Below are 26,854 nucleotides of genomic sequence, written 5' to 3' on the forward strand. Positions count from 1 at the left end.
TGTGTCTTCCTGCCCTGTTTCAGAATGATTTGGACCCAGTGCAGCAAAATTTTGAAGCACATGCCTAATTTCAAGCAAATTTAAATTAACTTTAGACTTCCTGCGTTATAACTTAGTGCAGGACTATTTACATCTGTTAGTTGCACACCTGTCTTTTTGAACTGGGACCTTAAACTGAAAGACACGGAGAAGTTTAAGGTTTAGGCCCCTGAAATGGAAGGTGAGCTTGTAAACTATTCTTTAGAAAATAATTTTCCTGTTCCCCCACCAGAATCTAACCCCTGAGCCAGTCCAAGTCCCTGTCTTCAGCTGCGCTGTCTACACCTCCCTAGCAAACACCTCAGCTCTCCAGGTAAGACCCTCAGACCTAGACTTTTCCTGCTTTTCCTATAATACGACTCACTTCCCAATAGGAGGACCCAAACAAAACCAGTTCTTGGAAATCTCCTTAACCCCTTGCTCCCTTCCTCCCAAACAAGCACGCTGTGACCTTAACCTCCTGGTGGTGCCCGGGGCTAGGCGCAGCAAGATGCACGTGTGCATGGTGGCGTGCACGGTGGGGCTGTGCACCACTGCCTCCCATGGGAACCCCTTACTGCCTGTCAGTGCTTTCCTGGTAACTGCCCCTTTGCAGGCTCTTGCCCCACGGTGTGTTTTAGGTTTCTGAGATTACTTGAAAGAGAATATAGGTACCTCTGCTGGGTTGGGGGTAAAAGCTTGCCTAAAGGCAGTTTTTGCAGGTCAGTTATATCATAGTAGTTTGCTGGAGAGAGATTGACCTATTTAGAAATGAAGAGTAATTGAAGAGTTGCTTAGACTGCTTGTGCCTAAGGCCAGCACGCACATAAGTCACAGCCTAACTAAGGCAGTATTCATCCATTTACCACAGGGACATTTAGGCTCCCTTTATAATCAATAGTGAGAAGAAAAAATCTGAGAGAATGGGTCAGTGGTCCAAATGGAGATGTCAACTTTAGGCTGAGATGAATTGTATTCTAGAAACACCAGTTTCTCTCCATTGACTATAATGGGAGCCAACAGGACCCAACTTAGGTGTAGAGGTCTTCTGTGTGGTCACCTGTGTTTTGTTAGATGACTCCAACTCCAACTGCCTGGAAATGAAAAAAGAATAGATATTTTTACTTTGCGACTTACCATAATTAAAGTTATGATAATGTATGATTGAAGTATACATTATGACATATGGTAAGGACAGACTTTATTTTTTGTTTTGGAAATTTTCAGTAGTCTTATTAGGGGTTTCTGTAGGACTGCCATAAGCCTGGTGAGGCAAGCAATGGTTTGCAAGGACTAAATATGCATAGCTTATTGAAAGCATTACAGGCTTTTAGTCTGTTAGATAGAGGCTGTAAAACAAGACAATTTCTTACTGTTTACTAGAATGCAGCACTAGTATGTAGTAAGTAACTGGAAAGCTAATATATCATAATCTTCATTTTCCACTATTAATGTTTTCCTTGTTAGTATACCTGCACATGTCTATGCTTGCACCATCGAAAGGACAGATGTAAGCGAATTGCTCCCAACTGCATTTGGATGTAAGTTCCACCAAGTGGATACATTATATTCTCTATACCACTGCTCCAGCTACACCACTGAATATATACTTAGCTTTTCAAAATGAAAATGTTGGGATTAGCTGAAGAAGGCCTTTCGCACAGAGTAGATGCTTGCTAAAATCCATTGTCACAAGGTACTAAACAGAAAACATGACAAACATATCTGAAGCCATTCGAGTGACAGTGGGCATCAGGGTTCTGCATAAGATAGTAACATCCCCTCTTTTCTTTGGTAAACTGCCTGGAGCATAGCAGTAATTCCCGTGTATTAGTGCCCTGGCCATCACTTCAAACATCAGAGATAGCAAGAGAGTAAGCACAAATGACTCCTATTATAGCTGGCCTGCGTCCGTGAAGGCTTTGAGTAGGAAAACAGGTATGTGCCTATATTTCTGAATTGCAGATAGGTTAATTTAAATACTTCTGTGAAGACTCTTAATGACTGCAGCCCAGCACCGTGGGGTAATGTTAGTCCAATTACTGCTCAGCACCTGACTGTAGACAGCTGCTCTCCAAGTCAGTGAGCCAGGAGCTCTGGGATAGAAGGTCTACAAGGTGACAGTCGTAAAAGGGGGAGTAAGACCAGGAACTGAAAGAAATTTGAAGCAGCTCAGAGCTGAGATGGAAATAGGAAAAAAAAAGAAAAGAACAATCTTTTTTTCTTAATGTGGGCTCCAGAGGTTGGAAAAGTATCTTCTCCTGTCCCCTTCTGCACACGGAGGGGATGTATTGGCTGGGAGATGGCTAAGGACTACTGAGGTGGAGAGATGCTGAAGGATGTGAACTCCGGGTGTGACTTAAGATTAAGCTCCCTTGGATAAGGGTGACACTGAAGCTATGCAGATGAAAGGGTCAGGCTGATGAAAGGGGCGGCTTCTGCCAAGGACTACCTCTGCGTGTATTGAGTGCCAGCAATGACTCTGCAACTGCTGTGAACTACAGCCAAGTTCTCTAGCACATAAAAACAAGCCCTACTGAATGTAACTGCTGTTATGGAAATCTGTAGGTGGAGGTGTTCCCTGAAGTGCAAAAGCGTAGTTTTAGAAGTCTGTCTTGAGAGTCTCAGTTCTGAAAAATGTGGCCTTGGTTTTCCTGAAGTCAGATTTGTCTAGCAGGATGCTGAAGATTCTTCACCTTGTTCTTCTGCAAAATCCTGTCCAGCATATGGTGATGATGTCTGTCAGAGACACAGCAATGGTACGCTTTATTTCGCAGTGAAAGTAGGACAAAGAGCAACTCTTTTCTCTTTCCACTGAGAAAGGCAGGAGGGACATAACTGTTGACAAGAAAATCTTTGTTTCCAACCAAATGTTTTCACTTCATATGCAAGCTTGCAGGGCTTGTCTCAATGGAAGAGGAAGACAGGATATTGAAATCTGCTCAATCTGTATGTGTCTTATCTTCCTCACATGTTTCTTTCATTTGACCTTAGCAAGTGGCCCTTTTTCCTCTATAGGAAAGAGCAATCCATCTATCCAATCTGTAGGGGAGAACAATCCATCCTTCCTCTACCTTTGTTTAGTTAATCTATACATTCTTCGGCGTAGGATTCTTATCTAGAGGTGTAAAATACATTTCAAATAATAGAACCTTATTCTGTGAGACGTTTTAGTGTAATACACATAATGGCTAATAATAATGAATTCTAGTATTGATGTGACGCCAGGACAGTATCTGTAATAGGGACTTACATCCCTACTTATATTTTCATCCAGTCAATGCTTTCGCCAGATTAACAGGTACAAGGGAAAACAGGACGAGCCATAGGAATAAAGCTACTGATCTAAAGAGGTATAAATGGCCGCATTGGATTCTTGCAGTGTACTCCCTTGTGTCACACTGTGCCTTATTTTTCTTCCTGAGTGATGTTTTCTGCCAAACCATCCTGGGGTGAACCCAGTCTGCTTCTCACCTGTAGTCTTGAGTTGGTTCAGTCATAATTTAATTAGCAAACGCTACTCTTAGACTTGTTTTTGAATACTCTTCAGCCAGTAAATAGTACCCAGAAAACATTCAGAGCCTCTCCTTTGAGACTGCTGGGAGAGTTTATTTCAGATAGACTGAGTTTCTTGTGAAACAAAATAGGTTTCTCCAAATCAACTCCAGAGCACTATCCACTGTTAGGTCTGAGGAGAGTAGAAAAAGAAAAGATCTGAGGAAAGCTGTCAGTCAGCTAAAAGGATATCAAGACAGTGATTTGTTAGTGCTTTAAGGAGGTAGAGCTGCACTTCCTCAGGTATAATTGTATGTGGCTGACAGGCAGCACCCAGGCAAGCGTGGGGCTCCGGATAGTGCAGCCCCTAGAAGATGGATTTGTTCGTTATACTGTGCACCTGTGATTTAACTGTAGAGCTCTGATATATATATATATTTTCAGTTCTGTTACATTTCTAGCTTTGCTATACTTCTAGCTTTGTTATAACCTCTTATCTCTAATAAATCCTCACACTTGACAAATGATGCTCTCTTGAGTTCAGTGCAACTAATCCCAGAGTCTGAAAGAATCCCAGATGCTCCTCTATTGGCATGTCACAGTGGTGCCGAGGGAAGGGCATGGACCACCTGCCAGATGCCTCTTTACGTCAGCTGCCTCCATCCTCAGGAATGAAACCTTTTCAGGGAAAAAGCAGAAAATATGCCGTAGGGAGTTGCTGAGGAGGGACCTAACTTCTTGACCAATTTTTTTGTCACCTGTGTTTTCTTGCTGTGTCAGCACGGCTGTGGTGTTAGTAGGGAATGTGAGGAGCAAGTGAAGAAACTGGCCTGCCTGCTGTTTGATGAAGTCAGAGGGAGGGCTCTACCAGAATGAAATAGCAAAACCTAGTGTGTCCACTGCAAAAAAAAGGAACTCTTCTTGCTTGCTTGAAAACAGAGGCACCCGTAGACAAGGCTTCTAATGTGAAAGGGTTTTATTGTGAAATGTTGTCACTCCTCCAGTTCAGCAGCACAAACCATCTTGCACTATGTCCTGGAGGTCAGTTTCTCTCTCAGGGTTTTTGTGGGGAGGAAAGGGGTGGTGGTGATGGGAATTAACTCAGATGTAATAGGGGTCCTTCATCCTATCTTTTTTAAACAAATGAAGACCCTTAGTGGAATGTTAAAGTAGTTGATAATGTAAATAAGTGAACAACAAAGCCCCCATTATAAAAAGGCCATTTAACTTAGCTCAGTCACAGAATCGTGAAAGATGCTTGCTGTGTCCTAGACATCTGACATGGTCCTGTACTCTTGCTGTAGCTAATGAGTAGTCTTCTGGTGAAATGTTTCCATTTGATATACGTATATAGATATATACATACTTATGTATATATGTATCCACATGTATATAAATTCTGAAAAAGAAGTGTGCTTAGCTCAGCATCTGCCCCTAAGGTCTGTTGAAAACTCTAGTTCTTTAATAAAAATGTCTTAGGTAATACAAACTACCTTAAAGTCCTATACATCCATGGAGACATGCATGCCGCAATATTTGCACAAGCTTCTGCTGAAAGATTTGCTTCCTGACCTGCATGTGCACACTTTGAGAAGTGTGGTGTTTTTGTTTTTACTTAGAAAAACTCCCTAAAATAAAGCCTAACCACACAATTTGTGAGAATTTCAAGCGTGGTTCTTCTGCCAGAGCTGCATCACCTGGGGAGCAGTCTGGACACACAGCTGCTGATAATGCAGTGAGGGAAGCCCAGAGCCTGCCATCCCTGGAGTGCCCTGAGAGGTGCCTGTTTATCTAATCCCATCCCAAAGTGGCCTGGCTGTGGAGGACTGCATGGGAAGGTCATCTTCTGCACCAGAGTCATTGCCAGGCCCCCCCCTCCTCATCGCTCCCTGAAGCCTATGGCATATCTCAGAGCTCCTAGCCACATGAATATACCTATTTTTGGCGTGCAGCTCAGGAAGGCTGGTGACTCAGGAGTGACTCAGACTAGCAAAGCTCTGTCGCTTTCTCGATGTGACTACAGTAGATCTAAAGCCTTACAGGCCTAGATTTGAGCTGCTCCTGCTTTTTTGCTCTGTAACAGTGCATAGAAGCATTTAACAAATCCCTTAGTCATGCTACTGGAATTCAATATGTGCTTTCTAGCCTCCAGGATCTCCACTGTCTTGGCTATACTGATTTCTGTGTTAATTACAAATTAACAGTAGCTCATAAAACCAGCCTTTGATTTCAAAATATGTAAGAATGAGACCTAACCCCACATTAATAACCACTTTCTGGCAGTACAGCTGGCAGAAGATAATCCTTCAGTTAAGCCTTAATTCTGTCACACAGCATTTTCCATATGGTGACCATCCAGTGCACTGCTGATAAAAAGCAGTTGTGTTGTATGTACATGGTGCTTTTACCAGCTGGGGGACGGAGCAGTGCAGAGGCCTGGCTGCTCCGATACTCTGGTGTTTGTCTTTGGCCGAAGGTTATTAGGATTGGCTCAACTGCAAGCAATTAATATTAAAAACACAGTGAAACAAGCCCACTGGGGACACATCCTCCCTTCTAGGCTTGCCTGTGCCTTGAGCAGCTCTCAAAGTGTAACTCTGTACTGCATCATGCAAGTCTTCAGAGGCTGGTCTCAGAGCATCAGCAAAGGGGAGAAAAGGGAAGCTTTTTTCCTCTCTGCTCTGGGAATTTTTCCATGCTTTTCAAGGAGGAGAGAATTTCCAACCTCCCATCTTTGGAGAATGTGTAGACAATGTTTGTCACTGATGGAGACAGTCTCACTGATGGAGAAACTGTTTTCCTGAGGGTCCAGTTTAACAGCACTGTTTTGGAGCGTTTACTCAAAATGAACGTAGGTATGAAGACCATCATCGTTTGGCCCTTCGGTCTTGTTTTAGTGGAGGTGTTTAGCTTGTGAATGTGTACACCAAAAATATTTAGATGGTGAGGGGAAATACACTGTGGATCACAAAAACAATAGGACTGTATCACATTCTGCAGCTGTAAATAGAAACACAAAACATGCAACCCTTTCCAATGTATGTTTATACACATAGGGCAAAATTCCCATTGAGTGCATTTGCAGTCTGGCCTTTTCTAGCTGTATTTAGAGCATTAGACACTGCACTTTTTTCTCCCTTGTTTCGGAGACAAAGCAGTGGCCTTCTGCTGTTAGTAAGCCTACTGTTTCCAACTTTATCTTAGCTTCCTATGCCTTTAAATCAGGTTTATTACTGGATGCGAATGTGAATATATAGCTAGATGTAAGTGGTATAGCCATTCTGGCCTGAGAATTGAGTTTCCTGACTGGCCTCAATGGCGCTGTACTGCCGCCCTGCCTCGAAGCAGTGGCTTGCTTGCCCTTGGGTGTCCGTAACCATAAGCTGTAAGGTAGGGGGTGCTGGGGACTGAGACCTGGTGGTCGTAAAATGTGTAAAACTTCTAAGCTGTGCTTTATATTGTGCTGTTTGCACACTTGTCTTCTTAAACTGTGGAAGAATGGTAGCCTCAAATGCAGGCTGCATTCCAAAACCCATTTCATATTCCCACATTCACAGGTGTACAAAAATCTTGGAGCCCACATGTTTCAGAAGCCATCAGAAAGCAGGGCTATTATTTCTCACATTTAGTTTAAGCATTCAAGACAAGAAAATCTGGCTAGACATTAATTTTGCAAGTGTGAGCTTTTCTCTACTTGACTGCCTATAACCACAAGCCTTGTTCTCGCAAGACTTTTAAATACTTTTGTCTGCCAGAAGCACATAAAACTAAGTAAATGGAGTTTGCTGAAAAGTCAGCTCTGAAAGCACCTACCGTCTTCTATCAAAGTGCCTAACAGCTGCTGTAGGATTGAGCAGCTGTGCATTAATAGCTGTTTTCTCTTACAAAGAGCTTTCACACGCCTGGCTGCTCTAGCTAGAAGGAAGTCCAAAACAGGTTGTTTTCCTGCAGTGATCTTTTAATATGTGTAAAGTCTTACAGTTCTCCTATTTCAAATACTGTGATTGTTTGCAAGCTAGCACTGTCATCCTACTTGTGTCCCCCCAAACCTCGCTGTCATGCTAAAAAAAGATGGAGCTGCCCCAGTCTGGATGAGTGAGGAGCAGGATGAGTGCATAAGGTAATGGGGGAGTTTGGGTGGCCTGGAGGCTGAAGCCTCCTTGGTGCTCTCCCTTCACTCCCACCCTCAGGAAATCCCACTACATTGCTGTGCAATAGGGAAAGGAGAGATCAGAGAATTATGTCTACTCGAGTATCTAGGAGATCGTTTATAACTTACTTTACAGCCATTCTCAGATGCAAGACTTTGCACTGCTGAAGAGCTAGATAGAGGAAGAAACTTGGAAATTATTATTCTGCCTTGCCTGGCACGTCAAGAAACCAACAAATTGCTGGCCCCAGACTTACCTGCAAATTGCTCCGGATTGAACTTGTACCCATACAGTATTTCTTCAGGTATCAATAATGTTCTTGAGATACCTGTGGCGGTCTGATTCACGGACTCCAATGTGTTGGATCAGAATCAACTTTATTCAAGCAAGCAAGCCCTTTATATAAGCTCTAGCCTGGATCGGTACTTTCCCAAAGGTCAAGTTCCCATCATCACTCCTTGTCATCCCGTGCGGCTACTACCTTATCTACATACTGCTATTTATTCCTCCCAAGGCTTTCGGCTCCTTAACTCTATCTTGTCCAATCCCTCGCAGTCTGCCCCTACAATACCTAATGCAGTAGATGGTAGAGGGGTCCATTAGCGTAATAGGAGGCCTTGATTTAGTTCCTGGCTTCATCAAACTGCTGGAGTAATCCTATCTGAGGTTCTGATGTCTCTCAGTAAATAACATAGGGAAGAAACCTAAACTGAGAGTTCCTGCAGGGCAGAAATAATCTTTCACTATATGCTTGCCTGAGGAGCACTTCTGAGGCAGAAACTAAAAATAATAAGAGAACAATATGCTTTCACACAAGTCCTGGGAAAAAATGAGTCCAGGGTACTGAACCCTCTGTCCACTCTGTAAACAAGAGTATATTCAAGCCCGTAAAGAAAAATTAGATGCTACAAGTCTAATTCTTAAACCTTCTAGCTGCATGTGCAATGTGTGTGGTGTCTTCTGTTCTTTGTGAAAATTTATTTGATTTAGTATTTTAAGATACTCAATGTCAGAGCGAGTTGTGTGAACATGTTACAGAAGTATTCCATAGAAAATTACTCTTCTGCTATAATTGAATTTTCCTAATTAATTTTCTATGATAAGCTTGGGTTTAGAAACTCTACATCAATATTCAGCAAAAGATTATTTGACAGTATAGGTTTCTTTGAAATAGTAAGCTACAGTTGCACCACTAGGTGGTAGCATTGCTTATTCCATATTCACTGCTCTTCTACATACTTTGTCTGCAGTAAGAAACATTCTCAAGAAATAGGATCATTTTTTATTTTATCTATCTCCTACACGGACTAACAATCCCTTGAGTAAAAAGCTGGTATAGAAAAGGCTGCAGGGGAAGAAGCTGTATCACCTTCTCCTGAGAGACACTCAGAAGCACAGTCAGTCCCAAAGTAGAAGTCTGCAAACCAGCATTGTAAGGTAGGTTGTAAACGGTTATTTTCCAATGGAAACTCATACTATCAGTCATTTTTTGTTGCAACAGCCTACTTTAACCAAAATAAATTTGCAACCATAGTTCAAACACAGAGATAGCAAAATGAAATAGCAACATGAAATTATTTTTTTATGAACCAACAATGTAAAAAGGTCTCTTTTTTCTGTTTGTTATGACTACAAATTATTTTACTAGGTGTTTGTGTCTTCGCACAGAGACAGTAACTGCTCTGTATCAGTTCCTTAAGGCCACAGCTGCAGGGACTATTTTATTGTACTTGGAAAGTTAACACATCAGATTGTTTTAAAACAGGAGATCTATATTTGATGCGACTGGCCGAGCCTACGCAAGCAGCATATCCACCTGGAAATGTTTCAGAGAAGTCTGAGTGTATTGAGTGGTGGTTCGTTTAGGATGTATATGAAATTCCTTATTTAGTTTCCTCAACACTATTTTTATGACCCTGCTTACTAAGTTGTAATCCAAAGTGCATTATATAGACTATGTAACTAGAGGTTAATCATAATTTTAACCACATAAAAGAAAACCACAAAGCAGTGCTTTTAAACTACTCATCAAAGGAGCATGAATTTATAGGCACGTTGCCTGGCTATCTCTGTCAGGGAAGCAGAGGAACAGGCTCTTCCCTATCGCTATCTGGGATAACCCAATAGTTGTCTGTCATGTAGCTAAAGCTAAAGAAGGGAAGTACCCTCTGTGGGGAACACTGGAATTCGATGAATCACCTCTGGATGTCTCAGGAGGTTGTTGGTCCTTCCCAAACGGGTCATGATGACACATTTTGATTACAAATCATTAGAACTATTTGGGGGCTTTTTTGGATGCTCACCGTAGTTCTGGATCTGAAAGAATCAAGTGAAATGTGAGTTTTAGCTTATAAAAATATTATTCTTTTTATACAAATCTAGAAGATTAATCATGTTCACTTCACATAAATGGACTAAATGGAAAAGAACAATATCTTTAAGTTGATTAAGTATTAAAGTATAATTTCCAAGTGCTTTGCTCTGAACTATTCCACCTTTGCCCAATTATTGCTTCTTGTTGTTCATCACTGTAATGCTCATGACTGCAATATTTACTTCTTTTCTTTAGGCTGATAGATGGCAATGTGATCTTCTAAAAACATGAATATTCCTAATTAAAGATGCTATATTCCTATCCATTGCAATAGTCCCTGTAATTGTACTCAATTCATGAAAGTTCTGCTCTTATCAGGAGCATGGCTATAAAGCCAGGGAGCGAATTATTAATGGTTCTGGAATCCATAGGAAAATCATCTCTTCTAGATAAATAGATTTGCCATTATAAATGATTTGATAAATTTTAAAGTAGACTTGGTCACTTTAATAGGATTGCTGAATTTGTTTTCATTTAAGAGACTTATCAGATTTGCCATTTCATTATTGTAATAGTCTCTGACTTCCTTCTGTATCTCTGGTTACTCTCGTCAACTTGTTAGAAGGTGAAGCAGTAAAAGGAAATCTCTTAGCAGTTATAAACTTTCCACTCAGCTAGTAATCCGTGTTAATCTTTTCGCTCCAGCAATGAGCAGTCTCTTCCCCAAAGGTCTCCAAAGACAGTATCCCCAGTCTTTCGTAAGGCTTTGATCACAAAGAACATCCCGCCGGTGTGTTCCTTTCAACTTCACTAGTAACTTTTCAGGATGGTGCTGTAATCCTCTGTTCCTCCGTCTCAAGCTGTGCCGAGGGACTCTCTCTCAACCTTATCCTACTGTAGCAAGCATGTTAGAGCACTTAAATTTTCAGGACTGGTCTGTTTTCTTTTTCTCACTTGAGAACACACCCTGTATCTTTCCATCTCTGCTGGCGAGGTAACTTTCAAAACCCATCGCAGCACAACTGCCCGGGTCGATGCTGTTGTCAAGCTTTTGTCCTTCGTTAGTCCAAAGGGACTTAATTAGAGGGATTCACTGATGTCAATCAGCCATGTAGGTGTTTAACCCCCCACCCCCATGCTGCCACCTGACTCCGTACCAGTGTGAAAATAATACATTCCCTGGGTGGGTTCCTAAACCTGCCCAGTTATCTGTGTTTCTGGCTTTCATTATTGCAGTAGCAAAACTCGGATACGGCAGGCAGCATTTCTGCACGGGAATTACTAGGGCCTCCCTCGACCAGGGTACTGGTTTTGCTAAGTGGGAGCCTGACTCTCCTTTTTTCCCCTGAGGAGAAGAAATGACAGCTGGGATACCCTACTCCACGTACGAGCCTTACTCCCTCGTGCAGTGACATTTGTTCCGGTAGTTACTGAGGAGCCGCTGCAATAAAACGCTGTTTGCGCGCTCAGACGGGGCAGCTCCCTGCCGCCCGCAGCCTCGCGCCCTGCCCCAGCGCCTCCGCTCGCTCCGCGCGTGCCGGGTGCGGGGCTGCGCGGCTGCCGGCGCAGCGGCGGGCGGAGCCGCGGCGGGCGGGGCGGGGCGGGGCGGCGGCGGCCGGAACCGTTTCCTGGGTAAGCGCAGCAGGCCGGGAAGGCGCTTCCGGCCGGCCGCGTCCCGCAGCGCGCTCCCGGCGGCTCCCGGCGGGCAGGTGCGCGGCACGGCGGCGGCGGCGGCGGCGGCGGCGGCGGCGGCGGCGGCGGCGGCGGCGGCTCTCCGCGGGGGGGCGGACGGACGGACGGACGGACGGAGCCGTGGGGGTGCGGCGGCGGCCGCGGGCTGGTTGGCGCGTGGGCGGCGGGGCGCGGGGCTTCTCCCGCGGCGGGGTGGGGGGGCTGCGCGCGGCCGGCGGCGCCCCGCGCATCCTGCCCCGCGGGCGCGGTGGCCAAATGGCTGCGCCGCTGCCGCTGCCCGCTGTGGTGGCGCCGGCGGGAGGGTGGAGGTGGTGCACTGGCACTGCGGGTGATCGGCTGGAGCCTGAGGACGGTGCGTGCTCGGCTCTGTAAGGCGATAAATAGGGGCTGCGGTAGGTCTTGCACCGCTGGGCGGAGGGAAGGGTGGAAAGGCACGGAAAGTAGCTAAAATGCCTGTGAACGTGTTTATGTTTTTTCTTGGTCATTAGACTGCGATGTGCAAGTTCTGCCGTATAACATGCTTGAGGGTTGTGCGTGGGGTTGTAAAAGGGACCGTGTGAAACCACGGTACTGGTAAACCACGATACAAACAAAACGTGGACCTGATTTAACTGTCTTTGACGTTCTCGCGTATTAGCTGGGGTCCTGTGACGGCAGCAAAAGTGCTTCTAGTTACAGCTTGAGACAGAACTCAAACAGATGAAATGAAATGTAAAGTGGAATCATTTGTATTTGTGCATCTTTGCTTTACCTGCTTCTTTGCAAAATGTTACAGTTTTTGGCTGGGTTCCTACTTACCAGGGTGAATGAGTGTGATTCTACACTTTAATCATGAAATAACCAAAATGGAAAAAAAAAAAAAAGCCTTCATAAGGGGCTGGTAGGCTTTGTGCATTGTGCATGCTGCTGATAGCTGAACAGGACAGCCATATCTGCAGCAAGTTGTAGTACTTCATGTCTGCAGCATCTGCAAATGCTCTGTTAGCCCAGAAACTGAGGCAGGGATTGATGATCAGCTGCTGCAGGCTTGCTATGTCCTCTAGGTTGCCAGCATGTTTCCTCGGTTCGTTCTAGATCTGGTGGGTCATCATCCTGCCGTCTCATGCTCTAGTTCTTTCTAAAAGCATGAGTTAGTTGACTGTCCTATGTTTAAAAGCTGTTTTCTACCCACATAACTGAGTTTTGTTGAAATAAGTGCATAGATGTTGTAGCATTTAAAAGGAGAGGCATCCTCTTATGGTGACCTTGTGGCAAAATCTTTGCTGATTAACTTCGTAGCGTGGAATAGCCATGTTGATTGTGGATATTTTTATTCTTTCTTTGCAGAGACGAGTATTCGATGGAATAACTTTGAGGGTTTTTTTTTTTTTTTTTTTTGCCATTTAAGGGAAGTCAGAATTCAGAAAGGACTCACCAGGAAGAATGGTGTTGTGTGTCGTGAAGCATGCATGACTTGGTTGTAATGAGAGAGAAAATTCTTAGTCAAAGGGCAGCACAAGTAAACGTACCCTTTGCCACAAAGGAGACATCTAAATAGTAGATCACAACAGCATGGGAATCATTTTGTTGGAGAGGGGATGCATAACTTGGAAACCTGGATTATTTCTTATGTTTTCCAGATTTGCAACCAAATTAGGAACCAGTGACAAAAAGTTAACAGTGGCGCAGGGTATTTGGGACTGATTTGGTTGTTCCTTAAGTCAGAAGGGAAAATGACTTCCTTAGGAAATGCGTAACATGGTTTAGAATGGACTGTTGCCGTGTCTGCGCTGAAGGGAGTTGTGGCTTTAGCAGCTAGTTAGGAAGGAAGTTGAGTACTTGGGATTGCCTGTGGTACGGATTTTAAAAGAGGCTAGGGAAAACTAAAACAAATCCTGATATTTAGTAGGTAATGACAATTAACTGATTATGACGGTGTCATCTGGCATACAGCAGACTTGTGCTTTTAGAAAACTCTGACTGAAGAGGTGCAATGACATGTGAACTCATCATCCACGTTGAAAACAAACTATATCATATGTAGAGCAGTGGGTCTTGCCTTTGCTCTCTGCTCGAGGCAGGGAACTTGATTGCTGGAAATAATAGAGCAGGAGAAGTGCTTATGGGAGAAAGTAGGTGTGACTATAGGGGATGCTAGGCCAGGTAAGTGGTGGGTCAGGGTGTCCGTGTTGGTGAGAGCTCCTCGGGAATACGAGGCACAGGTCTTCCCACCCATGCTTGAGGTAGAACAGGTGCAGAGAGGGTGATTGGGGGGAAAAATGCCAATTTTACTAGGAGAGATGAGGGAAGCCTGGCTTAGCCTAGCAAATGAAGCCTGAGAGGGGATATGATTGCAATCTGCAAATACAGCAGGGATATAAACACTAGAAAGGGAGAGGATCTATTTAAACTAAAGAACAATGTTGGCACAAGAACAAATGGATATAAGCTGGCATGAGTAAACTTAATCTGGAAATTGGAAAATTTTTTCCATAAATGGAATGAGGTTTTGGGACAGCCTGCAAGTGGGAGAAGTGAGAGCAAGCCCCCAGCTGTCTCTTGAAGATGTAATGAGGGAATTTACATAATGTGCTTGGCTGTGGTAGTAGGAGATGAGACTTGATGACTCGGGAAGTCCTTTTCTTTACGTCAGAGTTAACTGAATATAGATTTACTATTTTTTTTTTTTAGTGTTTCTTATTTTAAAATTCTGGCATTCAAAACCGACATCAAAATAAAATGTTTGCTTGCTTTACTATTTACAAGACTGTGGTGTGCTTAGTGCCACTTTCTGAAATGTTTTGTAAGTTATGATTTTGGAGCAACAAAGCCAATAAGCATTGGGTTACAGCAATATCTAATTGTGTGGAAATTTCTTTTTTGGTCAAAATTGCAAAAGGAGAGTATGTTTTGGAGTGTGTGTCAACTCTTTGAACTTGTTAACAGGTTAAAAAATAAGCTGCAGAAAACCTTTTTCTCAATTCAAGTAACTTATCTCCCCAAAAAGGAGTTTCTGTGAGGGGTGTGGGGGGGAAAACATTAGACCCAGATGGTGTGAATTGAGACCAGCGGCTCAAGTTACACTGTGACTGGAGGACCGAAAGAAAACAGGTTTAAACCAACTTTGTAAACAACTGTTTATCTAGTTGGATGTTTTGTCATTTGCTGTAATACAAAACAGTGCAGAGTTATCTGGAATAGTGGTTATAGTTTAGCTGTTATGGAAGTCTGTGGGAAATTCTAAAAATCTGTGTGCAACACAAAAATACAACCAGCTGCAGATACTATATAATAGATCCTATGGATTGTCAACAGTGCATGACAGCTTCTAGGATGCTATGGATGTGCTTCATGGACTCCCTGACCTGTGTCCCTTTTGCAGTGAGAGGGGGATCCAGGGACATGTACGAGGCTGCAGTTCCTTGTCTGGCTCCTCCAAAACCTCTTCCTGAGCTTATGGTTGGGCTTGTGATTTATAGCCTCCCTATCTGCCACCCTACTAGAAGATGGGACCTCCTCGCTTGCCTCCTCCTGGCCTTGGTAGAACTGACCAGCCGCGGCTTGGTGGGCTCCAGGCTGGACAGGCAGGATCCCAGCAGCTCTGGCATCTGTTTTGGTTCCCTGGCTCCTGGCACAGCATGGTTGGCTCCTGTCCAGATGGCTTCAAGGAGCAGAGAATGCTTTTGGGATGCACTGTGTGGTGTCCCCCTTCAGTTCTCTTGCTCCTCCTGCCCCTGCCCTTCACCTTCAGTCCCTGCCTTTATCTGTGGTGTTCTGCAATCTTTATTTTTTCCTGGTGAGCAGATACCTAGGGGAGGGTAAGAAGAAGGTGAGCCTGTACAGTGCTTCCCCTGTAGGTGTTCCCCGAGCTTCCGGTTGTTCTCAGTGTGGGATTGCTGGAGCTGGATGCACCCTCTGCATTGTTCAACATGTTGGTGGATTTCTCTTCCAAAGACTTGTCTGGGTTCTCCACAAACTCTTGTGACCTTATTGCAGCCTCCACATCCTCTGGCCAGGAGTGGTGCTGGTCTGTAGGTCTGCTTCTGTTTGTGTGAAGAATTCCCTTCCTTCTGATCTGGGTCCCTTTGTTTGGTGGCTCTTAGTTCTAGTGTGGAAGAGGCGGTGAACAACCCTACTTTGTGCCGCTTATGATTTTTGCAGTCCTCTGCTGCCTTCTTTCTCAAGTTGTCATCTTTCTCTGCCTGAGGAGTTATCTGTTCGTTCTGTGCATGGAAGCTGTTCCTGACTTTAATCATCCCTTTCTATGAATCTTTCCCAGTTCTACATATCCTTTAAAGGATGGGAGGATCAGAACTATACACAGTTTCAACATGTAGGTGAGCATTGGGTTTATAGAGTGGGATAATCATGTTTTGTTTTCTAATTCCTTTTCGAATGGTTTGTAATATTTTATTTCCTTTTTGGACTGTTTGATTCCAGATTTGATGTTTTTGTGGATCTGTGAAATTTAACTTCAAGATTTTGCTCTGAAGTAATGCTCAGTTTGGAGTCCATCAGTTCTGTATAACTCATGTTTGCATTTTTCCCATGTACATCTTACATCTGTTACATTTATATACATTAGCTTTTGTCTGCTGTGTTACTGGCTCAGTCTCACAGGCTCATCTGGAATTCCTCATGTCCTGTCCTTGCTGCCCTGAATAACTTTGTCATCAGCAAACATCCTCAACTCAGGGCATACTCCCTGCACTCCCTTTTCCAGGTGGTTTATGAGCATGTCAAACAGCAGAGATCTGTACTCTGAATTTAGCTGGAGACTTCTCTTCACTACAAGAGGAGACTGCTTACTCTTATCCTTACCCTGTTTCTGTTTTTCAATTAATTATCTGTCCATGCAGGACCTTTCCTCTTGCCTCTCTCTGCTTAGTTTCCTTAAAAAAGCTGTTACCTTTTGGTAAGGAGCTTTGAGGTCGCCTTGAAAATTCAAATAGGTCATAACAACCAGATATCGCTAGTCCAGGTTTGACACCTCTAAAGAACTCCAGAAGGTTTGAAAGACAGGATTTCTTTTTGTAGAAACCATATTGACTCTTCTCAGTAAGGTTGTATTTATCCAGATGTCCAAAATTCTGCCCTTTCATTATTAGCTTCTGTTAATTTGCCTGATACAGATGTGAGGCTTTACAGTTCTGTACTTCCCCGTGTCACCCTTGAAGTCTTAGAAAGGTCTTTGTCGCCTTCCGTTCATCTGGTATAACGGATGCCTCAGGTGAGAGGTTACGGATCTCCTGCAGTAGAATTTGACCCAAGCTTTGCAGAAAATGTTCTGGGATTTCTAATGGACGTTGTTTTAGCTATGACTTGTCTGAAAGATGCTGGTTACGTAAGCCTGTCACCAAGGATATGGAGGGCAGACCCTGCAGCGAGCTGACTTGAAATGAATGTAGGAGTCTGCCTCGACAAGGCAGCAGGCTCTTGACCTGAGTCATCTGTAGGATGGTGGATTGACCTTGCACTCTTTACAGCATAAAAAAAAAAAAATCAAACTCTATTTAGCTTAAGATCTAAGGTTCTGTCTCCTATCGTCAAATCCATTTTCAGTTTTGTGTGTTTTTTTTTTTTTTTTCCCCTAAAATCTGCTGAGCTTCTGTCTCCCCTGAAAACACGGTATTTGTTTGGGTAAGTGTTTAGATGGTGTTTTTTTTACTGCTAAGCAAACTTTGCATCTGTGTTTAACACTGGTTAGAGCCTTTTAAAGTGGTCTGCATAACAATTAGGATGATTAAAAAGATGCAGACTGCTTTTATCAGTAGACTATGCACTGCAGTATGTCTAGAAACTTAACACTAATATCAGATGAATGAAGTCAGATGTAGTTTAAGATATTTCCTTGTGAATGTAAAGTATTGGCTTATTAGCACACTGAGTGACAGAGGAGGGTTTGCTATAAAATGTGTGTATGTTTAGCTTCTGGTCTCAATACAGGATAGCGAGTGTCTGCAGTTCTGGTTTGTTTTGCCTTACGAACAGTAACTGCTGCTGCGAAGCATTCCTGAGCAAACTTTTGGCAGGCTTGTTATTGACAGTTTAGTCTTTTGGGCTTCACTGCTTAAAAATCTTTGCTAAAATCTCAGTCATGTCCTTTTGTATCCGTGCCAAAGTAGAGCTATAACTTGCTGATTTACTACTCCTTTAGTTGGCTGTCCTTTTTTTTTTTTTTTTTTTTTTTTTTCCCCCCTTCTCTCCTGGTAGAAAGCTAACAGAAATCTTTCCTTTGTCTTCCTTGCTGGATTGTGTTGCACCTCAGGTAGCATATCCCATCAGACAAGCATCAGCTCTGTCTGCCCATGGGAAAACCCCGTTTCTGGAAGCACTAAGCATGCTTTGCTATGATATGCTTTTAAGCAGTTTTGCAGTGTATTTAGTTCTTTTGTTGAAGCTGGCTTTTTTAATGCAAGCACAGTTTAAATTTTGAAAGCACCAAAAGGAGCATTTCTAAACCTTTTCTGCCAGATTTCAGGTGTGGAATATATATTAAAAAAACACTATTAAAAAAAATTGATATTGTCACTAAAATGTGGTTTGTGCAGGACTGTGTTAGCCAGGACTAATTTTACATAAGTCTGCTAGCGTGTCATGGGGGCAGGTTTCCTTGGTATAATTATTGTGTGTAAAAGACAGATTCCAAAGGGGAAGAAACTGGCAGGCACTAAACATTCTCTACCTTTATAAATTAACTCACTTCAACAGAAGAAATCTCCCTAAACTTTGTGTGGTTTTTTTTGTTGTCTGTTTGTAGAAACATGTCATTCTTTTGTAGCATTCTCTGTGTAGAATGCACTCCAGACAGTTATGAAATTACAATAATTTGGTGCGACTAATATTGACATGAGCTGGTTAAAGCTTTATTGGCAACCTCTTAAGTGTAATTTCACAAATGGGATGGAGGGAGATGCTATGGGGTGCTTACTGGCCAGCTACCTAATTCGGAAAATTAGGAGCTTGACATTAAGCCCTCCTATGTATTTAATACATAATGTCATTACAAAGGAACTGGAAGCAGTAGTTTGGGTAAATATGACAACTAATTTCTTGCTACAGAGTGCTTACATTTGCCCTTCTAATTCTATTTGCAAAGAGGATTATTGTTATGAAGGGATGCTTCTTAGCAAGGTACTGAGCTGTGTAGCTGTGGGGGAGGCTGTGCAGAGAACCGTCAGGGAAGGCGAAAGGGAGCTGCAGGGTAGAGAAATGAGAAGGAAGTATGCTCTCGCATTGGAAATTCAATGCTTGCCTGATTAAATTTTGGTTTAAACACAACATAATGGAAAGTTAATTAGGTTATTTAAATGAGTTGAAAACACATACAGGGCCTGATTTATGAACTAATGGAAAGACTCATTTGGCAATAAATACAAAAGGTAACCTAGTTGTTTGTGATACGTGTGGTATTAACAAAACCTTAAACATAGAATGATTATGTTGTCTTGTAAGTGTCCTGTGCGCCTTATAGATGCGTGGGAACGGCAGACTCTCTGGGTAGCTGTGATACAGTTTCCCCGATATGCATCTGGGTGTAAAACAGTGCCCTCCAAAGAGCTTGCAGTCAAACTGGGCAACATACAGAGGCATGGAAGGGAACGAGGTTTTGTCCATGGCATGTATTCCTTCCCCAGCAACCTCCAGAAAACACTGACAGAGACTACTGCAGATCCCACCATTCAAATGCAGCAGAGCAAGGAGTGTATCTTGAATGTTAGTCCTTGGCGTTAATCAGAGACTAATCTTCCCAAACTGTGAAGTCCTCAGGTCAGCTCCAGACCCCAGCTGTCTTCAGGAAAAGGCCCCTACCAGAAAGCAGAGCCAGCAGGTGCCAGTGGATGCAGTTTCCATGTTGCATGTGTGCTGAAATGTTGGTTCTGGAAAGAAACTGCTCCCAAGGAAGGTCCTAAATGGAATTAAGATGTGTCTGAACCCCTTTGGATTTGGGGAAATGGGCAACAGCTGGAGCTCACATCACCATATGGAGGAAATTTTGACGTCTATTTTAGGTTCTTAAAACATCTGGAGAGAAATCCTACTGCTGAGATTGAGAGGGGGGAGTTGACTGCTGCAGTGGTGGACTGGATGTCTGGTCTGGGGGGAGGGAGGGAGAAGGGTGTGTGTGGGGGGTGATGTGCCTATGAGAAGGAAGTCCTGTTCCCAGGGCAGCTGGGGGCATGCCCAGGCGGCCCAGGTGTTTAAACGCTGAAGAAAGGTGCCTGTTGTTGCTGGATGCTGATTGCAGCAGGCAGTCTGCTTATCAAGGAGAAGTAGCGCAGCTGCAAGTGCGGCTGCTGCAGTAGACCCAAAGCCTCCAAAAGGGAGCAAAGAGGGTGTTTTGGCTGGATGTGGGTGTCGGGGAGGGTGGTGGTGGTGAGCATGTCAGTCTGCGCGCTTCGCTGTGCGCGGGCTGCCTGCCGTATGCCCGTCCTGCCTGAAATAACATGCTCCTTAGGAGCGGAGGAGGCACATGGGAAACCAGCGGAGCCTGGGTTAAGGCTGTGGAGGCTATTCCTGTTCCTGAGGATCTGCAGCGCGAATGTATTCAGTCGGACGTGACTCAAATAGCGGAATAAAGAGGGGAAAATGGTTCTCTTCGATGAGAATAGGCAGAGGGCGCAGGAGGAGCAGGAGGAGTTCCCGCTGTCCGGAAGGGAACAGGGTGGATCCTGCCAACTGTGCACTTCGAAGCCTATGTGTCAGACCATTAAAAGTGTTGATAGATTAAAAACACATGTAGAGATATATAATTTCATAGGATAGAGAAGTGCTGTGGGTGGGCGCTTACATAAAGCGTTAATACTGCACTAAGATTTTTCTCTGTTAATCCAGGCTAACAAAACAGGATCATATTCTCCATTACTTATCATTAATTTTTTATTACACTGTGAAATTACAGGAAAAAAAACATTAAAAATAAATGCTCTGCTCTTTAGGAAATTACATTTTACTCTAATATCATTTTCCCCTAAAAATATAAACATCAAATGTCTTTAAAAATACAGTAGATACAGTTTGTATAAAGACTGGTAAAGAGGTATTTAGAAAGGAAGAGGCTATAAAGATTCCTTCCCTTAAACCTGTAAGGTGATGAGAATTGCCTGCTTGGGAAATAATTAATATTTTTAGACTGGTGGAAGATGCCTGCCTTTTTTTCTTCTTTCTTTCTTTCTCCACACTTCAGGAAAACAATGTGAAAACCATTAATAAAGGGAGTGGCTTAACTAACACATCTGTATGTGAAAAGCTGCGTGTATTCTGGCAAGTAATTTTTTGTTTGTTTGTTTCAGGAATCTGAGATCCGCTCTTAGCTTAAAAGGTTATAAGAAAAATGGTTAGAGATACCTGTGTATTTGCAAAGAAAAGCATTAAAAAGCAAAAAAAAAAAAATTTTTTTTTTTTACTCTGATTACTTGAACTTTGTTTCCCAGAAATATTTGCCATTGGATTTTTTTGGTAGAGGTGTTTGGTGGTGGTTGACTACCCAAGAATAAAACAACTTGGTGACAAAACAATACTTGCTTTAAACGTGTACTGTTATTTAAGCATGTTCAAGAGCTGCTAGCAAACCACGCTTGCTTAGATAAATGTGTTTAACCTTATTTTTATCATCTTTGCATCCTCTTACATCAGTATTTATCTAAGTGCATTTTTGCTAATTCTTGGCATTTCTAAAATTGGGTGTTTTCAGTAAAAGATCCTGTATGTTGCCCTTCAATGTAAGTTTAAGAATGTATTTAAAATTGGCTAAACCAAATGTTCAAGGTACTATTGATGCCAAAGCAATATACAGTAAGCTGACTGGTAGAGATCTGTGGGCTTTTAGAGCCAGCAGGTCTGTTTTGAAACCCAATATACATAGGTACTAAAGTGATAAAGACGGTGCTATTCTGAAGGGAAACTGTATAACCGTTCCCCAGGAAGCGTGTTCCTAACAGCCTGGCAGTATGTTGATATCATGATGCGCTTGCAGTGAAATATAATTACAATGGAAGACTCTTCCATGAATTGAAAGGAACTACAGAAAATTCAGGTATTCCTGGAGAGGAATCTATGGGGAACGGGAACTGAGAGGGGAGAACTGGGAGGCTCCCGTGGTCCCAAGGGCATCAGAGCTCTGTTGTGATCAGGCTTGATCATGAGAAAGTCCTGGGAGGATGGGACCGCGCAGAGCATCCATCATTAACAGCGCTGTGTCTCAGAGATGAGTCATGTTCCAGTCGTTTCACAGCCTACTTCGGACTGGAAATTGGCCAGCATTACTGTACCCTGGTTCTGAAATGCCATTTTTGGTTTGTGGTTCTTCCAGTCTTTGTGCCTGCTCGGCTAGCTAGTGTGTAGCGGGAGATACAAGGGTGTGCTGTGACTTACTGTTACTGCTTTAAACAGAAAAAGGGATCCCTCAGTACTTCCCCAGTCACTTCCCAGCAGTTCTCTTGGTGATGTTCACTGGTTAATGTTCTCTCTTCTCTTTCCTCCCATGTTACAGTAACTGGAACAGCTGATGGAGACAGAATAATGCCCAGCCCATCTCTAAAGCTGTGCCCAGCCTGGCTGGTGAGAATTGTATGAAGTGGTTTCCCTGGTAGCAGTAGCTGTGGTGACGCTGGAAGCCTCAGAGATGTGGTAGCTGAGAGTTTCCTCAGTCCTTGTCTTGCAGTAGCTCAAATTTTTAATGAGCAGACCTAGTCTTCAAATGTATGTAAGGACACAGGAGTTGGTGACTGGCCCCTTGCCATCCTACAGCATCACATTTCTGTCTCTTACTGCTAAACCAGCAGGTAGAAGTGTTAGCTGTGTGGAAAACATTTTTTGAGGTTTATGCAAAACAGCTAATCTTACATGGATGAAGCTGAGCTATGCCTTGCTCAGCCTTCCACAGCAGAAGAGGAAACCCATACTTATCTTGATGCTTGTCCAAGTTTTTGTGAATATATAAGGTAAAATGATTATTTACCTAAATTTAAAGCTTAGATTCTCCTTTCTTGAGTTCTTATGGATCTGTCTAAATCTATACTGCTTTGAGAAACCATTTGAAAACAGATAACCCAAACTTCTCTGAACCCTTCCCAAAAGATTCACTTTGAGGAATTCAGTCTTTTTGCTTTCTTCTGCTGGGTGCTTCTGAATAATCCTTGCAGTGTAAATATAGAGCAGGAGAAATAACACCTGATTTGGTTGACAGTATTCCAGCTCACATTAGGACTTAAATTTAGACATAGGAGCTTGTGCTGTAAATCAGAAACTTGAGTTTGTAACCCCTTAATTTTTGACCCAAGAAATCCTATTACTCCCAGAAAGCTGTTGAGGTTCATCTCAGTAAGTACTGAGGATGATTTAAATCTGTGGATTATTTAAGTTATGTGTGTGCCAAGATTTAAAACAAGACTGCTAATACACAGAAGTTGGAACACGCCAGCCACAAAACCAGGAGTGGATGGTATGGAAGCGATTCAGGATATTCTCCGGGCGACCTAACCATCTCAAACCTAGCTAGCAATGCAATTTAACTCTTGTGGCTCGTGCTGCTTTTGCCAGCCGACTGTAGAGGGAAGGAAAACTCACCTGATGCTGAAGTCTTTACTAGTACCATTAGCTCTCCTGATAAAAACACTCAAGGAAAACCTCATGAACTCACCTTGCCTGCTGAAGGATGTTTTTTTTCCCTCCTTTTTTCTTAAATTCAGTAATTGCGTACTGTGCACTCTACCAGGAGAAGAATGAAGAAGCTATAGACACTTTGTTTAGGCCAACTTGTCTGGCTCAGTACTGGCCATTGAGGCTAAAAGTTGCGTGTCGTTCATTTTGTGTGATATCGGATATGTGTTTGGCTGGCTGGAGAGGGAGATGAGGTGCTGTGGTTGTGTTCCTGTCACCCCTGCCTGGTGTATCCTGTGTGTCCTGTGTGCTGCCCAGCTTGTGATGCACAGTGTCCCTCTCCTTCCCCTTGGGACCCACTGCAAAGAGGATCGGCCTCTCATACAGCGTTCTTGTTGTGCATGTGATCTTAGCACATCCATGTATCTTGTTGAAATATATGAAATATATGTTGAAAAAAATGTTTAAAATATTTTTTTTTTCTCAAGCGGTCAGGAAAGAATTCAGGTGGGAAAGCAGGCTTTCCCTATTTCTGGATTGCTGTCCGGAATGAAATTGTATTTACCGGTGCCAAACAATTTTCTTGCAGTGGTTGATGTGATAGGATGTGTAGAATTCTTGCAGAAGGAGGGACACTGGTGAGCTTGGAAGGGCGCTTGAAAACTTCAGATGCTTCTTAAAAAAAGAATTAAGCTGAATTTGCTTAGCCTTTTTAAAACTGACAAAAAGGCACTCTATAGGGATAATGGCGCAGATACCCTGCAATTCCAAAATGAAGATACCGATGCTTCTAAACTCTAGCTCAGGAAAGGCACTTGCCAGTGGCTCAGGTGGAGGCAGAAGCCAGTGCATAAATAGATCAAGAGGAATTTTAATTACACAAAGGAGTTAAATGATGAAATGGGCTGCAAAACTCAGCAGTAAAATAAACCTAAATCACTTGCAAGAAATTAGGCACTCACCTTGAAAAAGAACACCACCGTGGAACAGTGGAAAAGGCATACTGTGCATCAACTATGATATAAATCCACTTTTTTTAAAAGGATGGGCTTTGATTTGTCCTGAAAGATTCTAAATGTACCTAAATTTGAGAATAAGCCTGGTTTGTTTCACAGAAACTGAAATCTGGGTCTAGGAGTTTCACAGCTTTGTTCCTCTGGAATTTCTTGGCAATTTCTAAGGTAATGTCTGTGACATTTATTAATTATTTCTAATTCAGAAGAGTAAGATAAATGCTTTCGTAGTCCAACAGGAAGTTTTAAAAGGCATTGAGAGATTTGGTGTAAAGCTAGTGAAAAGGCCATAGCTGGTTTGTGAAAATGAACGTAAACCCTGGCATTTTCCAAAAGCATGTACTTTGAATGTGGCAGGCTCATGGATAAGCAGAGTTTATGCCTCTCTCAAGAGCTTTTCATGAAAGAATCTTTTTTCAGAGTAGTGTACACCTAAGTGCTTGGCTCTTCTAGAGGCCTGTATAATCTGATACAGTAAGTACCTGCTTGCTCTATAGAAATCAATCGTAAAATTATCTGTGCTTTTGAAATGGATGTTTTCGTAGTTGCCAGCTGTAACTAGAAAGTCCCACAATATCTTGGGCTCCATGAAATGCTTAAACTAAAAACAGTTACTTAAAAAGAAACTTTGGTTATGGAGAACCTCTCAGTTTTGCAAGATGAGAATAATGCAGCTGGAGTGGATTTGATTTCACTATTGAGCAGCTGCAGAAGGTTGATGGAGGCAAACCATTGTAGTGAAATAGCACTATGGTCTTGATCCTTTCTGGGGACCATGATTTTTCTTTCTTTTTTTTTTTTTTTCTTTTTTTTTTTTTTTTTGAAAGAACTTTATTAGGAATTTGGTTTCTAGGTCTGTTGTTTTAAGCAACACCAGAGATGGCTTCAGAGATTGAGCAGTTAATGTAGCAAGAGAGCTTATTGTAAGGATCAAGATCAGCAAACTTGATTTTTGCTTCTAAACAGAAGTAGTCATAAGAGACTTCTATATGCTATTGCATATTTCCTTTGTACACTTGCTGTTATTTCGTGGTATAACCATTTCTGTTTCTAAAACACCCTTAAAAAAATTTTTTTTTAAGCCAAGGATAAAAAGCACAGTATTTACAATGTTAGCATGGGGTTAGCAGCTTTCATTTAAATGCTTTGTATACAAAGTAAAAAAATGTCCCTGCCAGAAGGAATTTGCTTTTTACAACTAGTGTTTTGTCTAACGTGGATTTCTTAGCATTTGTCTAACTTCTAATAATTGTTCTCCCTTCTTCTCCCCCCCCCCCCCAACTTCTTTTTATGCTATGCTTTTCACATGAAGTCGGGCAAGCATGGATATTTTGTGTGTATTAGAAACAAGAAATCATGTATTTGCCTTCAGACATGAATCAGAGGCAACTGCAGAAAGAGAGAAGGGAAAACAAGTCAGGTTTTGACTTTTTCACTTGCATCCTAAATGAAATAATATAGGCAGAGACTCTGTGTAGATCCTGCTGGTGGGGGTCTCTTGGCTGTGTGGGCTTCAGCAGCATCCCAGCAGCAGGGCTCTCCACCGTGTTTTTCACCTGGTGACATTTATGTGGCCAGCACGCCAAGAGACAAAGTGGAAATAGCAATTTACAGGGAAGAGAGAACAGCAGTGCCATTTGGAAGATCTATTGCCACCAATTTTCCACTGGGCTGGAAATCTGAAAGGACAGTAGATGGGGAAATGCTGTGGCTTGTGGGTGGAGTATAAGGCTTTTAGAGGAGCACAGCCCTGCTCTGCTGCAGTGTCCTTATGCTGTCCCTGAGAAAAGTTTTTATCACCCCACCAGGTATTGGTAGCTACCACAATTAGAGAGAGGTTGCTGAGAGGTCTGACCCGCAATAGTAAAAGCTTATAGGGACCAAAAAACTTGCAGAACTGGAGAAGTGCAGAAATGGGCTTGGAAGTATTCAACATTTAAAAGAATAGGAATGCTTCTGGACAACAAATTCCGAATTCATGTTCCTGAACTGGTGAAAAAGTGTGAAGAGTAGTTGATATTAAAACTGAAAAGACACAGCTGAAGCTTACAGTATACTGTGCTTTTAAAATAGCAAGTAGTTAATGTAAGCTGAATGCAGTTGCCTCATGCACGATTGCAGTATCTGTTACCCTCAAGACCATGGTTTCGTTAACTGAGGTAGCAAGGGAAAGAAAAGAAAAAAAACAGATTTCATGATTTCACTCTCAGATATTTTTGACTAACCTAAAGTTGGGTGGCAGCAAGCCAGCTTTATAATCAAAGCAAGAGCAAGAAAGGAAATGGAGGCTATTGATTACACTGATGAGATTGTGAATAATTTAGTGAATGGCCTGAAGACTAATAAGTCCACAGCAAATATTATATTCAGTTCACTTCTACAGTCCTCCCCTTCACTTCTGCTGATATCTACTCTTGATGGTTAAGGATGTGTATAGTTTTACTTCATATGCAGATTTATTATGGCATGGGGAAACTCTGGGAGGTTTTTGTCTCCTGCTTTGCCTTTGGTAAGGCAGTTACCATGTTGATCAGAGCGCTTTGAAACCTTCTGCTCACCTCGTTGCTGTTGGAGAGCACGGGAGCTTTCTC

At 42.7% G+C, this 26,854-nt stretch overlaps 1 protein-coding gene across 20 annotated transcripts in view; it reads left to right on the forward strand.

Moving 5' to 3' along the window:
• Positions 1 to 286: 286 nt before the first annotated feature.
• APBB2 (amyloid beta precursor protein binding family B member 2) overlaps positions 287 to 26,854 on the forward strand; it is a 214,540-nt gene continuing 187,972 nt past the window's right edge. For 17 of the 20 annotated variants that reach the window (XR_010389082.1, XM_064511241.1, XM_064511230.1 and 14 more), the window contains exon 1: positions 11,563 to 11,687. The gene's annotated coding sequence lies outside the window, so the exon portion shown is untranslated. Of the gene's footprint in view, positions 353 to 11,562; positions 11,688 to 11,712; positions 11,797 to 11,978; positions 12,063 to 26,854 lie in introns of those variants that run through there. The other 3 variants (XM_026093701.2, XM_064511225.1, XM_064511226.1) reach the window with 3 other exon arrangements.

The sequence above is a fragment of the Dromaius novaehollandiae genome, chromosome 4, assembly GCF_036370855.1.
Source record: "Dromaius novaehollandiae isolate bDroNov1 chromosome 4, bDroNov1.hap1, whole genome shotgun sequence".
Lineage (NCBI taxonomy): Eukaryota > Metazoa > Chordata > Aves > Casuariiformes > Dromaiidae > Dromaius > Dromaius novaehollandiae.